Raw genomic sequence first — 16933 nt, forward strand, 5'->3', positions numbered from 1 at the left:
TTCCTGTCCCTCCACCCAACTCGCATGGCCTGAATGCCCACCAGCCGCTCACGGGCACTAGACAGGGAGCCCAACCCTTGGCAGAGCGGACCGTCTAACAGGAAGAGACACACCATTCATGAGCACAGCTTGGCGGGGGGGGGCGCTGAGTGCGCGGAAGAAATAAAGGCAGGTCAGGAAATCCCAGTGGGAGCAGCAGGTATCATTTTCAAAAGGGGAAGATTTGTACCAAGAGGGAGCCCGCCCCTTCACAGCAGCAAAACCCTGGAAGCAACATAAATGGTCGCCCATGGGACACTGTCTTGTTAAATCAATTATGACACAACCTTATAATGGGATACAGTGTGACCTTTCAAAGAGTAAGGCAGGAAACAAATCTGACTGGTATCCATGAGGACGCAGGTTCGATCCCTGGCCTCGCTTGGTGGGTTAAGGCTCCGGCGTTGCTATGAGCTGTGGCGTAGGTCACAGACGCGGCTCAGATCTGGCATGGCTGTGGCTGTGGTGTAGGCAGGGAGCTGCAGCTCTGATTCGACACCTAGCCTGGGAATCTCCATAGGCGGCGGGTGTGGCCCTAAAAGGACTCAAAAAAAAAAAAAGAGTCAGGAAGATGGCAGTGAGCCAAGAGTGGAAAGTCCTCCAAGGGGTGGCTTGGGGGATATGTGTGGGGGCTGCAAACCACCTGCAGGGAGAAAATGACCCAGAGAGTTGTTGCTCTAAGCAGGGGAGAGACGAGAGCCTCCCGAGAGGGTGCGATGTGTCGCTGTGCTGCACAGGGTGGGAGAGTGGGATGTTGGTGGGCATCTATGAGCCACGAGGTGCCAGGCACTTTACAATCCTCCCTTCAGCTGACACACACTCAGAGGGCTGGAGAGGCTTGGGCAGAAACTACCACTGTTGGGTGATGCATAGATCTGATTCGAAAGACTGTTTCTTACATTACACAACCTCAGTTGTCACAAGAAAGCATTGATGGGAATATCTGGGAGGCCCGGTAACCAGGGGTGGAGCACTACACCCCACATCCTGGGGTCTCCAAGCTTCCCCCCACCAGGAGGACACCCACAGTGCTCTTCAGTGCCCTCTTTTTTTTTTTTGGCTACACCCATGGCATGTGGAAGTTCTGAGGCCAGGGATCAAACCCTCATCGCAGACATGACCTGAGCTACTGCAATGACAATGCCAGGTCCTTAACCCACTGAGCCACCAGGGAACTCCCAGCCTTACTATTTTAAGGTACTTGTAGATAATTGGTATAAAAAGCTCTTAGAAAAGCCCATCAAAGGAGTTCTCATTGTGGTGCAGCGGAAACGAATCTGACTAGTAACCATGAGGTTTCAGGTTCGATCCCTGGCCTCGCTCAGTGGGTTAAGGATCCAGCATTGCCGTGAGCTGTGGTGGAGGTCACAGATGAGGCTCAGATCCCACGTTGCAGTGGCTGCGGTGGAGGCCGGAAGCTGTAGCTCCGATGAGACCCCTAGTCTGGGAACCTCCATATGCCGAAGGTGCAGCACCCCCCACCCCCCAAAAAAGAGCCCATCAAAGGAGAACCTGAACCACACAAAGTCAAAGTACAAGGCTCTAACAAATGAATGTCACAGCCTCCAATGACAGGCTCTTCCCACTGGTCCTGCAACCCCCTCAGCCTCCAGGGCTACAGGTCAGTGATTCAATCAATGGATTCCACCTGACTTCAGGAAGCATAGGGTCAGGTGGAGTTTGATCCACTTGGGAGGTTTGGGATGGAATGCCCATTCTAGATACAACTGTCACCAGCAAGACAAGTAGGAAGGCTACCGTTACAGGACCATCTAAACAGCAGAATCAAGTTTAGATCCAGATCTGACACCAAAGCCCTCACCTTAACCACCACTGTGACCTCTCGCTGTCAGCCCTGTACTTGCTCTAGTAAGACAATGGCATCTGCAAAGGGCCTTTTGAACCTTCGTGGTTTTGCTCCTGCGCTCTGCTCTCCAGGGGCTTACAACAAAATCATGAAGTGGCCCCTGGTTGACAACATGCAAGAGAGACAAGGACAGGTGACAAGGGCCCCTCCTTCACCAACCTTGAGTCAAGCCCTCCAAGCCCTCTTCCCGACTAGACTGGGCCTGCTGAGCCCAGGTTTAGCAAGGATCCTGGGAGAATCTCCCATCTTTGATATCTAATCAAGCTCCTCCTAGTAATTTTCCAGCCACTGACCCTCTCACGTTGCCTACTGGTGATAAATCTTAGCTGTCCAGATGCATCTAGAGTTGAACTCAATTGTATACTTTAATTTCTCTCCTCTGAGGCAAGAGCTGGAATAAAACCTGTCCTGCCATTTTTAACAAACACCAGGCGCAATTTTCTCTTTAACACAGGATACGTGGTTACTAACACGAGGGAGACCCTTCCCTCTCTGGGCCTTAATTTTCTGTCTGTGAAATGGATGGTGGAACCAAATTATTGAAGGCCCATCCAGTTCTCAAATCCTTTGATTTTCTTTTTTAAAAGTGGAATGAGGGAGTTTCCGTTGTGGCTCAGCAGGTTACAAACCCGACTAATATCCATGAGGATTTGAGTTCCATCTCAGGCCTCACCTCACTCAGTGGGTTAAGGATCTGGCACTGCCTCATCCAGCGCAGGTTGCAGATGCAGCTCAGATGCCCCGTTGCTGTGGCTGTGGGGTAGGCAGGCAGCTGTAGCTCCGTTTTGATCCCTAGCCTGGAAATTTCCATATGCTGCAGGTGCAATCCTACAAAGCCAAAAAAAAGAAAAAAAAAAAAAAAAGTGGAATGAAAACAAAATCCAACTAGGTCTTATCTCAAATGAAACATGGATTCTGTTCAAGTTAATCGACTTTTTCTCCCATAGGGAAAATTTCTGATTCAGTGCTGGCAAAGCAGATTCTGGATTAGAGCATGTCCTTCGAGATTTTTTAATTCTGATTCTATGTGAATTTTTCTCCTCGACTCGGTAAACTATGGATAGCAGCAGTGCAAATAAATCTAAAGGCATGCAAAGGAATTCTATCTAGGGGAGGTTCCAGGGACTCCCCATGGTAAGAAAGAAGCCAGGTTTCCCATCACGCATTTCAATATTCCTCGTCTACAAATGTACTTTGTACTCTGGAGTCTCCTTTGAATAGAATGTAACACCTCACTAAGTTTCCTCATTAATAAGTTAAATATAACCTTTAACATGTGTTCATTTTTATGTCTGTATGGAGTGATGGCTTACTTTTAAAAAGCACATATCAGGAGTTCCTGCCGTGGCGCAGTGGTTAACAAATCCGACCTAGACCATGAGGTCGCGGGTTCGATCCCTGGCCTTGCTCAGTGGGTTAAGGATCCAGCATTGCTGTGGCTGTGGCGTAGGTTGCAGACGCGGCTCGGATCCCGAGTTGCTGTGGCTGTGGTGTAGGCCGGCGGCTACAGCTCTGATTAGACCCCTAGCCTGGGAACCTCCATATGCCATGGGAGCGGCCCAAGAAATTGGAAAAAAAAAAGACAAAAATAAATAGATAAATAAAAGTTAAAAAAAAAAAAAGCACATATCAAAATAGACATAGTCAAGAAAGCAAGCTTTTGGGGTGGCGGTGGGGGGGGCACATCATGACATGTGGAAGTTCCCCGGTCAGGGACTGAACCATGCGACAAGGGTGCCCTGAGCTACAGCAGTGACAATGCCAGATCCTTAATCCGATAGACCACCAGAGAACTCCAGGAAGGCATTTTTAAAATCTACTAATGGTTGGAAAAATTTAGGAATTTAGCAAAGTAAAATTTGGCCAAATAAACTGGGATTTGAATTTTGGACTACAAAGCAACTTCGGCAGTTTAAGAAAAAAATAAATGCTGGTTATTTCCTTAAAAGATAGTCTTAGATGGAAAACTCAAGAGACAAAATTTACCTTCAATATACTTTCACTGAACAATAGCAGGTATGGTGAATTCTACTTCCTTACCTGTTTATTTATGGTTTAGGACCACATCCGCTGCATACGGAGGTTCCCAGGCTAGGGAGTCTAATTGGAACTACAGCTGCTGGTCTACACCACACCCACAGCCATGCCAGATCCGAGCCGTGTCTGCAACCTACACCACAGCTCACCGCAACAAGGGATCCTTAACCCACTGGGCGAGGCCAGTAATCAAACCTGCATCCTCATGGATGTTAGTCAAATCCGTTTCCGCTGAACCATGATGGGAACTCTGTGTCTTTAAAACCCTCAGCAATTCTCCTGAGAATTCCTGCAATGAGCTCCCCAGTGTGCCCTCTCTCCAACACTTCTCCACATTACAGAGGTATCTAAGATACACATCTACGAAACTCGGCATCCGGGGCTTTCAGGACTAAATCCAAATCTCTTACAGCAGCACAGGAGGCCCTGCAAGATGTACCTCTCGGTCCTCCACTATCCACATGAAATCCCTTGCCCCAACCAGGCACCAGGACTCCAGGTGCATAACTGGAGCTCTTTCCCTGCCTTTATCAAGCTGTTCTCCAGACAAAATGCTCTTATCCTTCATCTCAGTAGCTCTATCCATCCCTCAAACTCCACTTAATCAACCTCTTCTCTACAACACTTGACCTCTTCCCACAAGTCAGGGTTAGATGTTGTCCCTGTCACAGTGGAATGGTTCACTATAGACTGCCTCTCCCCTTTACAAAATAATCCCTGCTCAAAAAGCTTAATAAGGCTCCATACCTGTTTGTTAACTAATGCCGCCTGGAGGGGTAAAGAAACCTGGGCTTTTCCACTCACTACGGACATACCACAAGGTAAATCTCAATCTCAAACCGTGGGCGTTTATTTTCACCTCTCAAAGGAAGCACGTGACACAAAGTTCCTTCTCCCAGCCCCCTGTTTCTGGGAACTCCTGGCACCGCCTGATACATGTAGGTATAAACTCAACTCTAATAGTCAGGAGCTGGGGACCAAATCCAGCTAACTTTCACTTCCACGGTTGATGTGAATCATCCTGTAACTCCCACCGGCTCAAGCCTCTGAGAAGTAGAGCTTTTTCTGACTTCTCAGAAGGTATCTTTGTATATGTGTGGGTATATTTGTTGTGGTTAACCTGAGTCCTTCCCCATAGGCTACTGAGAACCTACTGGAAACAGGTGCAATCCTCTGCATTAAAAGCCCCAACAGCCCAAACTGTTTCTAGATCACGAAAGTTGGAGCCAAGCCCCAGACCCCTCCTGGCATTCCCTGGCTTTGGAACCTTAGCACATGTGCCCTTGTCTCGCGCCTGTTTCTCCCTGTGCTTGCAAAAGTCTGGGCTTCCAGCTAGAGCACGCGCAACTGCTCTAGCTGGAAAAGACCCCTTGCCCCCACCCCCACCCCTCAACAGCCCCACAGGAGGGCAGGCTGAGAAGTCTCAGGGTTTCCCTCGGGATTCGTCATTTGCTGGCTCCCTTTCGCTGGCTGAGAAACGGATTACTTAGGGCTGGTGAAAGTGGAAAATCCCAGCCATGAGGCCAAGAGCCGAGGAAGATGGGCGATCCTGTCCCCGCGCGTGGGGCCCAGACCCAGTCCCCTGCCACAGACCTTGGTTACCTGCCGCAGGACCGTGGGAACGCCTCACGGCGCGCAGCCTCAGACAGGCCACCTCGCGACGCCCGCCCTGCAGTGATTGCGGCGCTGCGCCCTCGCTCTCCACTATGAGGGCCCGCTGCTCCGCGCTGATTGGCGAAGCTTCGGGGCGGGGCGTCTGCGAAAGCCAATGGGAGGAGGGAACGAGGCCGGACAGTGGCAGGGACTACAAGTCCCAGTGTGCACCCGCAGGGCCTTCTGGACCCAGAGGCCGGGGGACCCGAGAGAGGTGGGTACTTGGTGATCCAGGGCGGGGGGTCCTGGTGCGCTTGGGAGCAGGGACGCAGTGGTTCCAGCAGTGTCCGCTGAAGGGTCAAACCCAGTGCGCCGAGTCCTTTAACCTTCTGTTTCCAAACTTGCCCCCTCATTGGAACCACCTAGGAAAGCCTCAGAGACACAGAGGGCTCTGTTTCACCCCAGAATTGCTTTTGAGTTCATTGGTCTGCGTGTGGGCTGAGTTTTGGAATCTCTGAAGATCCCCAGGTGATTCGATGTGCAGATTCGTTTAATCCCAGTAACAACCCTGTAAGAGGTAGCTGATGTTAACGTCACCCCAGCTTTACACATAAGGCAACTGAGGGAAGTTATGTGAGGGAGGAGGTTAATTTTCTGAAGGTCACATACCTCTGAAGTGGCAGAGCCAGGCAGTCTAGTTCCTGAATCCTGTGCTTTTAATCCCTATGCAATGCTACTCCTCACATGTTTGGTATTATCTCACAGGGAGAGAAAAATGAAATACTGTACGTACAAGTGCCATGTCGTGAAGCACAGAAAGGTGAATGGAATGGAATTATTGTGGGGGAATAAGTTCAGTCCTTCCCAAGGACATCAAGAGCAAGGTCTAGGACTACATTCTTGGGGTATCTCATTTGATCTTTCATAATCTTTTATTTACAGTAAACAAGGGTCAGCCTATTACGCTGGGCCTACTGCCTATTTTATGTGTATAGGTCTGTAAGAACACAGCCACACCCTTTGGTTTAGATATTATCTCTGGTTATTTTAGGGGAACAAGGCAGAGATGAGAAGTTATAGAAAATGTAAACCAGCAATGATGGAAAAAATAAAAATCATTATAAAAAAAAAAAGAAGTTATAGGAAAGACCATATGGCCCACAAAGTTGAAAGGATATATTGTCAGAAAAAGTATTCCAACCCTAAGTTAAATACTGGGCCCAGGATCGCAGCTCACAAGTGACTATGAGCTTCAAGCTCACGCCTATCCAAACCCAAATTCCCTTCTCATGGCTTCGCTTTCACAGCCTTCCTCAATGGGGAGCATTAGCATCATGCACCAGGTGTAGCTGAGCATGGAGAGAAATAGGATTCTGTTCCTTCTCCTTGAGAATTTACTGTTTCATAAGAGAGGCAGAGTGTAACCTCAACTACACCCTCAGTTCACCTGGAATAAATGGTGACCTTCGGCTGTTAGGCTTTCACAGTTGAAACAGAATAAAAGTGGTGGCCTGGTGCCAGACATGTTTAGGCCAACAGAGGGCCAGGGGTAGCCCCCTCAGTCTCCTTCAGCAACAGCAGGGGCTGAGACGGAGTTCCCGTTGTGGCTCAGTGGATTAAGAACTAGAGTAGTATCCATGAGGAGGCAGGTTCTGTCCCTGGCCTCATTCAGTGGGTCGGAGATCCTGTGTTGCTGTGAGCTGTGGAGTAGACCGCAGACGCAACCCAGATTCCACACTGCTCTGGCTGTCGTGTAGGCCAGCAGCTACAGCTCCAATTCAGCCCCTAGACTGGAAACTTCCATATGCCACAGGTGCGGCCCTAAAAAGCAAAAAAACGAAAAACCAAAAAACAAAGAACAGTAGGGGCTGAGAGCTCAGAGTTAGGACAAGAGAAGGTGGCTGAAAACTGAGGGCCAAAAGGATTGCTGGGGGTTGCCATAGGGATGGTCAGTGAGCCTCAGAAGAGGCTGTAAGGTGGCTAGCTTAAGCCACCACAAGGAGGAAGCTGAGATGAGACAGACCAGAATGGGAACTGGGTGCCATCAAGCTTCTGCAGTACAAATTCCCACTTCTACCCTTCTAACCTGGATGACCTGAGCAAGTTACTTAGCTTCTCAGTGCCCAGGTTTCCTCTACTGTCGAATAGAAAAACCAGCACCTATTTCATTTATTTTTATTTATTTATTTTTTTTGTCTTTTGTCTTTTTGTTGTTGTTGTTGCTATTTCTTGGGCCGCTCCCACAGCATATGGAGGTTCCCAGGCTAGGGGTTGAATCGGAGCTGTAGCCACTGGCCTACGCCAGAGCCACAGCAAAGCGGGATCCGAGCCGAGTCTGCAACCTACACCACAGCTCACGGCAACGCCGGATCGTTAACCCACTGAGCAAGGGCAGGGACCGAACCCGCAACCTCATGGTTCCTAGTCGGATTCGTTAACCACTGCGCCACGACGGGAACTCCCCAGCACCTATTTCATAAGGTCACTCAGAATGAAATTTGTTACCATAGTGCTTAACACCAAGTAAGTGCCCCATAAAAGTTAGCTACCCCCTGTGTCAATGGGATGCCTTGAATTGCTAGGCTATAAATTGAGAATCCCAATAAGACAAAGATGATGGCAATCTTTGATTTTGGTCACCAAAAATCCTGGTACCTGGTACCCACCCACAGGATGGCAGCCAGTGTCGGGTGTGCTGTGCCAATGAGAAGCGCCAGGACAGAGAGGTAGGCAGCAAAACAGCACCAGCGTGGCAGGATGATACAGGTGTCAGGAAAGGGTCAGGCTCCCTGTGGACATATCAGCATGGGGACACCTCCGCCCCCCCCCCCCCCCCGCCCCCGCCATCAACTGCCTCCAGCAGAATTCTCACACAGGAAATCGCAGGCTGGGATTCTTGCAACCATATCATGCAGTCAGAGGTTAATGAGGCTCAGCCAGATATGGATGTGGCAGATAACTCTTACCAGAGATAAGAGCAAGGAGGAGCCATAGCAGATTCAGAGTCTTTTTTATGTCTAAAAGAGATTAAGTGAGAGATTAGGATTACAAAGCAACAAGAGTTGGGGAGAATGTGAAAAAAATTGGTTGAGGGCAGTTTCTCAACTCTTCTCAGCACTGCTGACGGTTCGGGGCCCAGTAATATCCTTGTTGTGCCTGGGAGGGTGGGGCCTCTCCTGTGCATCCTTGGATATTTAGCAGCATCCCTGGCTGCTATCCACCTGATGCCAGAAGTACCCCTCTCTCAAGCTGTGACAGCCAAAAATGCCTCCAGGAGTTCCCATCATGGCTCAGTGGTTAACGAACCCAACTGGCATCCATGAGGACGGGGGTTCGATCCCTGCTCTTGCTCAGTGGGTTAAGGATCCGGCATGGCCGTGAGCTTCGGTGTAGGTTGCAGATGTGGCTCAGATCCCGAGTTGCTATGACTGTGGTATAGGCCAGCAGCTGCAGCTGCAGTTGGCCCCCTAGCCTGGGAACCTCCGTATGCCGCAGGAGCATCCCCCAAAAGACAAACAGACAAAAGTGTCCCCAGACTTTGCCAGAAGTGTGTGTGGGGGGGGGGCAAGTACAAAATCCTCACCTTCCTGAGTTGAGAACCTCTGGTTTAAAGAGGGAAAGAGCTGAAAATATTCCTTCATTCCATTTGATGTGATGGTTAAAGGCATGGACTGTGGATCCAGACCACCTGGGCCTCAACTCCATCTCTGCTGATTCCTGGCTGTGTGACCCTAGGCAGTCACGTCACTTCTCTGTGCTTCATGGGGTCGTTGTAAAGATCAAAGGAATAATTCAGGTAATGAAAAAACTTGGTTCAAGGTCCAGGTAGGGTCAGCTATGCCCCGAGGGCATGGTAAGTGTGAGCTAAATGAGCCCTGAGGGTCCCTGCAGTCTGTTCCCCCTACCTCAGACAGACTGGAAAGGTTTTTTAATTTAGGTATCTCAATGGAAGTATAGAGAAAAATGCACAAATTAGAAATGTGGGGGGAAAAAACTGTAATTGCAATGTATACATGTAAGGATAACCTGACCCCCTTGCTGTACAGTGGGAAAATTAAAAAAAAAAAAAAAAAGAAATGTGTATCTCCATACATTTTCACAAACCAAAGGCATCCAGATAACCAGAATCCGGAGGAAAGACCGAGCCTGGTCAGCACCCTAAATGCCTTCCTCTCTCTCTCTCTCTTTTTTTAGGGCATGAGGAGGTTCCCAGGCTAGGGGTTGAATGAGAGCTGCAGCTGCCAGCCTACACCACAGACACAGCAATGAGGGATCTGAGCCACATCTGCAACTTATACCACAGTTCACAGCAATGCCAGATCCTTAACCCACAGAGCGAGGCTAGGGATCGAACCCACATCCTCATGAATATTAAGTCAGGTTCTTAACCTGTTGAGCCACAAGGGGAACTTCCCTTAGGGCTTCTTAAGATAATCTTTTTTTCTTTTAATATTTCATGTCTTCCCTTCCCCCAGGCATTTAATTATGCTGTTCCCTCTGACCCCCGACTGACTCCCTTTGTTTTTATTCTGACCAAGTACTACTTATTCTTTTTTTTTCTTTTTTTGGTCTTTTTAGGGCCACACCTGTGGCATATGGAAGTTCCCAGGCTAGGAGTCAAATCTGGGCTACAGCTGCCGGCCTACACCACAGCCACAGTGACACAGGATCCGAGCCATGTCTGCGACCTACACTACAACTCACGACAACACCAGATCCTTAACCCACTGAGCAAGGCCAGGGATTGAACCTGCATCCTCATGGATACTAGTCAGGTTTGTTACCACTGAGCCATGATGGGAATTCCTTTTTTCATTTTTTTTTTATTGTCGTAAAATATATACAAGATAAAAATGGCCATTTTAACCATTTTTATACGTGTGGTTCAATGGCATTAATTACATTCACATGGCTATGGATCACCACCCTCGACTTGCAAAACTTTTCATCATGATTTCCAGTGCAAAACCATGCTATCCTTGCCAGAATAAAATCCTGCCCAGCTAGCATCACTTTACTCCTGCCTACTCTCATGACTGACCCATTTCCTGCCACATGACTGACTCCACTCCAGCCTGATGGCTTTCTTGCCTTTGCCTCTGCAGTTCCCTCTTCCTAGAAAGCCCTTTCCCTGCCAGGCACACAGCTAGCTCCTGCCCAGATGTCATCTCCTGCTCAGAAAGGCTGTCCTGGGCCAGCAGACCTAAACAGCACACAAACCTCCACCATTCTCTATTACCTTGTTTTACTACCTCACTTTATATATTTGTTACTTTCCCAGGGCTCCACTAAATTGTAAACTACTTCTAAATCACCAGCCTATCTTATTCAGAGCCACCAAGCCCAGAAGGGTAGCTGTCATAGAGTAGGTGCTCATTAAATAAATATTGATTGAATTAAATGGCATGATAAAGTTAGGTGCTGTTTGCTATGCTCCTGTACTTGGGGGAGGCTCCCGCTCTTCTTGGTGGTCATTGAAAGTTTTGCAGTCAATTGGAGTTCCTGTTGTGGCTCAGCAATAATGAACCCAACTAGTATCCATGAGGACTTGGGTTCAATCCCTGGCCTTGTTCAGTGGGTTAAGGATCCGGCATTGCCATGAACTGTGGTGTAGGTTGCAGACTGGGGCTGTGGTGTAGGCCAGTGGCTACAGCTCCGGTTAGACCCCTAGGCTGGGAACCTCTATATGCCAGCGGGAGCGGCCCTAGAAATGGCCAAAGACAAGAAAAAAAAAAAAATGATCCTTGTAACTCTCACTTATGTATAATCTGCTCCTTTTTCAATATGGGTAAAACCTCTGAATATGACGAGATATCATTCCCATAATTATGTTATATGGCAAAAGGGACATTATCTGGGCAGGTGAGCTTACTCTAATTGCATGAGCCCTTTAAAAGCAGAGTTTTCTCTGGCTTGTGTTAGAGGGATTCATTGCTGGTTTGAGGGTGGAGGAGCCACAGGCAGGCAGGCAGCTTAAGAAGCTAAGAGAGGCCTCCAGCTGACAGCTAGCAAAGAGATGGGGACATCAGTCCTACAACCACAAGGAATGTGAATCTGCCAACCAGCTGAATACGCTTAGAACTGGACTCTTCCCCGGAGCATCCAAGAAGGCACCCAGACCAGGCAACACCTTGATTTCAGCCTGTGAGACCCTAAACAGAGAACCAAATTGAGTTCACTTCCAATGGCCACAAGGCTGCATAAGTCTACCCCATCTCCAGATGCCATTTGGAAAAGAAAAAGAGGGAACAGAAAGTGTATTAGTTAGAATACAGAGTCAGCTGCTCTGACAAAGACCAAAGTGACAGTGACATGACAAAATAGGTTTCTCCCTTGGGAAACACTTTTGTTAGCAGTCGAGGGCTGATAGAGAAATACCTTGATGTTGGGGACCCAGGTTCCTTCTGTCTTCAGCTCTTCTGTTTCTGGATGGTTGGTCCAAGATGGCTCCAGACCATGTCACATTCCGAGAAGGGCTGGAAAATGTACATGCATGGTACGTCCTATTGGCCAGAACTGAGGCACATGACTGTACCTGGCTTCAAGGGAGGCTGGGAATTGTAGACTTCAGTTGGGCTGCCATGGATCTGGCTAAAACTCAGGGGTTCCATTACTATTATTATTATTATTTGCTTTTTAGGGCCACATATGGGTAGGGGGTCTCATCAGAGCTGCAGCTGCCAGCCTACGCCACAGCCACAGCCATGCCAGATCCGAGCCCCCTCAGCAACCTATGTCCTAGCTTGCAGCAATGAAGGATCTTTAATCCACTGAGCTAGGCCAGGAATCAAACCCACATTCTCATGTATGCTAGTCAAGGTTCTTAACCCACTGAGCCACAACAGGAACTCCAGGGGTTCTTTTATTTATTGATTTATTTATTGTCTTTCTAGGGCTGTACACATAGCGTATGGAGGTTCCCAGGCTAGGGGTTGAATCAGAGCTACAGGTGCCTGCCTACACCGCAGCCAACAGGAACACGATCTGAGCCACATCTGTGACCTACACCACAGCTCATGGCCAGGCCAGATCCTTAACCCACTGAGCAAGGCCAGGGATCAAACCCACAACCTCATGTTTCCTAGTCGGATTCGTTTCTGCTGCACCACAACAGGAACTCCAACTAATCACTTTTCAAAAAAACAAAACTGAAGGAAAGTGATTTAAGCCAGAAGAATCTGTGAAGCCTCTAACTGGCATCTCTAAGACCTCATCTTTCCTCTGCCCTTTACCCTCTGAGGCCCAACAGAAAGAGAAGAACACAGCATTTTCTGCACATCTAAGGGCACTGTGTAAATTTTTAACTCTGCTAAGAAAGAAAACAGAGTAAGATAAAGTTTGTATTCCAGAGTCTGTTTGTATTCCAAAGTCTGTTCCAGAACAGCCAGGCAGGCACAACTCACCGCTGGGAGGTGGAGAAGGGAGTTCTGTTGCCTAAGAGCACTGTCACCACGAAGCACTTCTAGCAAGAGGAGTAGGAGCCTCCACAGAGGTCCCGGGAGCGCTCAGTAAATACCACGTGATGACAGAAGAGGAGGAGGTTGTAGGGTGGTTGGAGATAGGCCCGAAGTCAAGGATCCCACAAGCCCAGTTTTAAAATGTCCTTTCTGGAGTTCCCGTTGTGGCTCAGTGGAGACGAATCTGACTAGCATCCATGAGGGCACAGGTTCGATCCCTGGCCTGGCTCAGTGGGTTAAGGATCTGGCATTGCCGTGAGCTGTGGTGTAGGTCGCAGACGTGGCTCAGATCTGGTGTTGCTGTGGCTGTGGTGCAGGCCGGCAGCTCCAGCTCCAGTTGGATCCCTAGCCTGGGAATCTCCATATGCCGAGGGTGCAGCCCTAAAAAGACAAGAGATTAAAAAAAAAAAAAAAGTCCTTTCTCCCTCTAGTATTAAAGCTGTCATGCCTTTTTTTTCTTTTGTCTTTCGGCCTTTTCTAGGGCTGCTCCTGCGGCATATGGAGGTTCCCGGACTAGGGGTCTAATTGGAGCTGTAGCTGCCAGCCTTCGCCAGAGCCACAGCAACTTGGGATCCGAGCTGAGTCTGCGACCTACACCACAGCTCATGGCAACGCCGGATCCTTAACCCACTGAGCAAGGCCAGGGATCGAACCCGCAACCTCATGGTTCCTAATTGGATTCATTAACCACTGAGCCACAACAGGAACTCCTGTCATGCTTTTTCAATGCTTGCTCAGGACCTGTCAGCAGAGTATTGTTTTATCATTTAATCCTCTATAAAGGATTAATTAACTAATAAAACCTATGAAGTAGTGACTGTTGCTATTCTCTTTTACAGATTAAAAAATGAAGGCTCATAAAAATTAAATAAATGGCCAGAAGTCTATAAGGGAGATAAGCTTGGAGAGAGGGACCAGGAATCTTGAGGCTTTTCTCCCCCGCGGCTGCTGTCCAGGTCGTCTACATCACCTGGCAGGGCACGCTTTTCAGAATGACCGAGGTGGGAGTTCCTGCTGTAGCACAGTGGGTTAAGGATCCAGCTTGTCTCTGTGGAGGTGCTGGTTTGATCCCCAGCCCAGTGCACGTGGGTTAAGGATCTAATGTCTCTGCAGCTGTGGCATAACTCGCTGCTCAGGCTCGGATTCAATCCCTGGCCCAGGAACTTCCATGGGCTGCAGGTGCTGCCAAAAAAGAAAAAAAAAACCCAAGAGGACCAAGGTAGAAATTCTTTCTGGTCTCCATAGAGCTGGTCTCTAAAGGGGAGATACTGAATTGGATAAACGAACAGATGTGAATGTGGGTGTGGGTGTGTAAGCTTATTGTGAAATCTGTGGCCCACCCAAAGGAAACCCAGAGTTTTTCAGACTCATTTCTCGCCACATTGTATGTCACCACCACTGTCCTTTCTTCTTTTACTTCCACTTTTTTCCCCCTCCAAAGTCCCTCTTTTAATGTGAAACCTTGTGCTTGGGAGGAAAAGACTTTTTTGTGGAGCCAGACTCAAGGGCAATGCCATGTGTCTCGGCCCACCAACGCAGAAAAAGTAGTTAAAGGTCTTTGTATCACAGGAATACTGTGGACAGTGAATCACCTGACCTTTTAAGATGACCTTCCGTGTAATATTTTGCAAAACAAATCAGGGTGCACTCGAAAGACAGGGTGGCCCATAGGCGCTGTCGTAGATCAGTTCCCAAGAAGCAAAGCCTGAGAGGTGCTTCTTGTGCCAGTGGGTTGTTGGGTGGGGGTTTACACTCAGGAGAGAACTAGGGGGTGTGGGGGAAGGGACAGAGCAAAGGAAAGAACTGTGCAAAAATGTGGACCTCGTCCTGATGCCCCTGAGGACCGCTGAAGCACAAGAGGGCTGAGCTGTCAGGTACCCACACTGGCCAGTCATTGGCCATGAAGAGGGAGTGTAACCTCCCAGGCATCTCCTGGCAGGACACAGCTTCCCATAGCCAAAGGCAGAGTGGGAACCAACCTGAGAAAGGCATGGAGAGACATCTTAGCAGCCAACACCTGCAGGCAGGAGGTGGTGCTGGCCCAGCGAACAGATCCTGGGCAAGACACCAGGAGCATCCACTGCCCTGGAACCGTCACGACACATGCATCCTGCTAAAGTCAGGATGCATGTGATATGATAGCTTCCTGGTGTATTATTCTGTTTATTTGTTTATGTGGGTTATTTTTAATAGACTGTATTTTTTAGAGTAGTTTTAAGTTCACAGCAAAACTGAGCAGAAACTACAGAAAGTCCTGGTATATCCCCCTGCTCCCCACATGCACACAGTCTCATCTTGCACCAGAGTCCTGCTTTTTTGTTTATTTATTTTGGCTGCACCCGCAGCGTATGGAAGTTTCTGGGCCAGGGATTGAATCCAAGCTGCAGCTGCGACCTACACCACAGCTGTGGTAGGGCCAGATCCTTAATCCTCTGCATCGGGCTGGGGATTGAACCGGTGCTGCCACAGAGCAATGCCGGATCCTTAGCCTCCTATGCCACAGTGAGAACTCCACCAGAGCAATGTTTTTATTACAATCAATAAACCTCCACTGACACATCCGTATCACCCAAAGTTCATAGTTTACTTTAGGGTTCACTCTTGGTGTTGTACAATCCATGGATTTTGCCAAATTATACAGTGCTATTGACCCACCTTTACAGTATCGTACAAAATAGTTTCACTGCCCTGAAAAACCTCTGTGCTGCACCTGTTCATCCCTCCATCCTCCCAACCCCTGGCAACCGCTGATCTTTTTACTGTCTCCATCATTCTGCTTTTTTCAGAACGTCGTATAGTTGGAATCCTGCAGTAGGTGGCCTTCTCACATTGGTTTCTTACACTTAGTAACATGCATTTAAGTCTCTTCCTTATCTTCTCATAGCTTAAGGGTTTCTTTTGAGCACTGAACAATAATCCCTTGTCTGACTGTACCGTAGTTTATTTATCCATTTATCTACAGAAGAGCATCCTAGTTGTTTCCGAGTTTGGGGAATTATGAATAAAGGTGCTATTAACATCCCTGGGCAGATACTGTGTGGACATACGTTTTCAACTCATTGGGGTAAATACCAAGGAGCACAACTGCTGTATCACATGGAAAGAGTATGTTTAGTTTTGCTTAAGAAATGCCAAACTCTCTTCCAAAGTGGCTGTGCCTATACCATTTTGTTTTCTCCCCAGAAAGGAATGAGTGTTCTTTTATATTTTTCTAAGATAATTTTTTTAAGTTTTAGTTTATTGTTATTTATTTATTTATTTATTATTTTTTTCTTTTTAGGGCCACACCTGTGGCATATGGAGGTTCCCAGACTAGGGGTCAAATCAGAGCTGCAGCTGCCAGCCTACGCCACAGCCACAGCAACGTAGAATCTGAGCTGCGTCTGCGACCTACCCCACAGGTCAGGGCAATGCCAGATACTTAATCCACTGAGTGAAGCCAGGGATCAAACCCGAGTCCTCCTGGATACTAGTGGGATTCGTTACTGCAGAGCTATAATGGGAACTTCCTAAAAGAGTGAATTTTATGGTATGTGAGTTAAGCTGTAATAAAGTTTTTAAAATTTGTACTTTAGAACTAAGAGGTATACCAGCTTTAGTTGGCTATTTTTGTAGACATTTTTAATAAAAAGTTGGATTTGGGGTTAGAACATGACTTCCATATTTATATAACGTCGGTATCATGCTCCCATTTTATTTATTTATTTAATTAGTCAGTTAAGTACTTATTTATTTTTTAATGGTCACACCTGCAGCATATGGATGTTCCCAGGCTAGGGGTCAAATCAGTGAGGCAACTGCTGGTCTACACCACAGCCACAGCAATACCATATCTTTAACCCACTGGGCGAGGCCAGGGAATCAAACCTGCATTTTCAAGGACACTATGTCATGTTCTTAATCTTCTGAGCCACAAGGAGAACTCCTCACTGTCCCTTCT

The 16933-nt window shown here is 48.0% G+C and overlaps 2 protein-coding genes across 4 annotated transcripts in view; one reads left to right on the forward strand and one right to left on the reverse strand.

Annotated features, from left to right (window-relative positions):
- The window catches only part of LGMN (legumain), a 33828-nt gene extending 28203 nt beyond the window's left edge, over positions 1-5625 (reverse strand). The window contains exon 1 of one of the 2 annotated variants that reach the window (XM_001927082.8): positions 5546-5625. The gene's annotated coding sequence lies outside the window, so the exon portion shown is untranslated. Of the gene's footprint in view, positions 1-5536 lie in introns of both variants that reach the window. The other variant, XM_005656451.3, reaches the window with a different exon arrangement.
- Positions 5626-5761: 136 nt separating this feature from the next.
- Positions 5762-16933, forward strand: part of GOLGA5 (golgin A5) — a 63740-nt gene continuing 52568 nt past the window's right edge. For both annotated transcript variants that reach the window (XM_084970089.1, XM_084970088.1), the window contains exon 1: positions 5762-5810. The gene's annotated coding sequence lies outside the window, so the exon portion shown is untranslated. The remainder of the gene's footprint in view (positions 5811-16933) is intronic.

Source organism: Sus scrofa, chromosome 7 (genome assembly GCF_054392235.1).
Source record: "Sus scrofa isolate SSC_HxYL_T2T_F1_AM1 chromosome 7, Sscrofa_HxYL_maternal_Yorkshire_Landrace_v2.0, whole genome shotgun sequence".
Lineage (NCBI taxonomy): Eukaryota > Metazoa > Chordata > Mammalia > Artiodactyla > Suidae > Sus > Sus scrofa.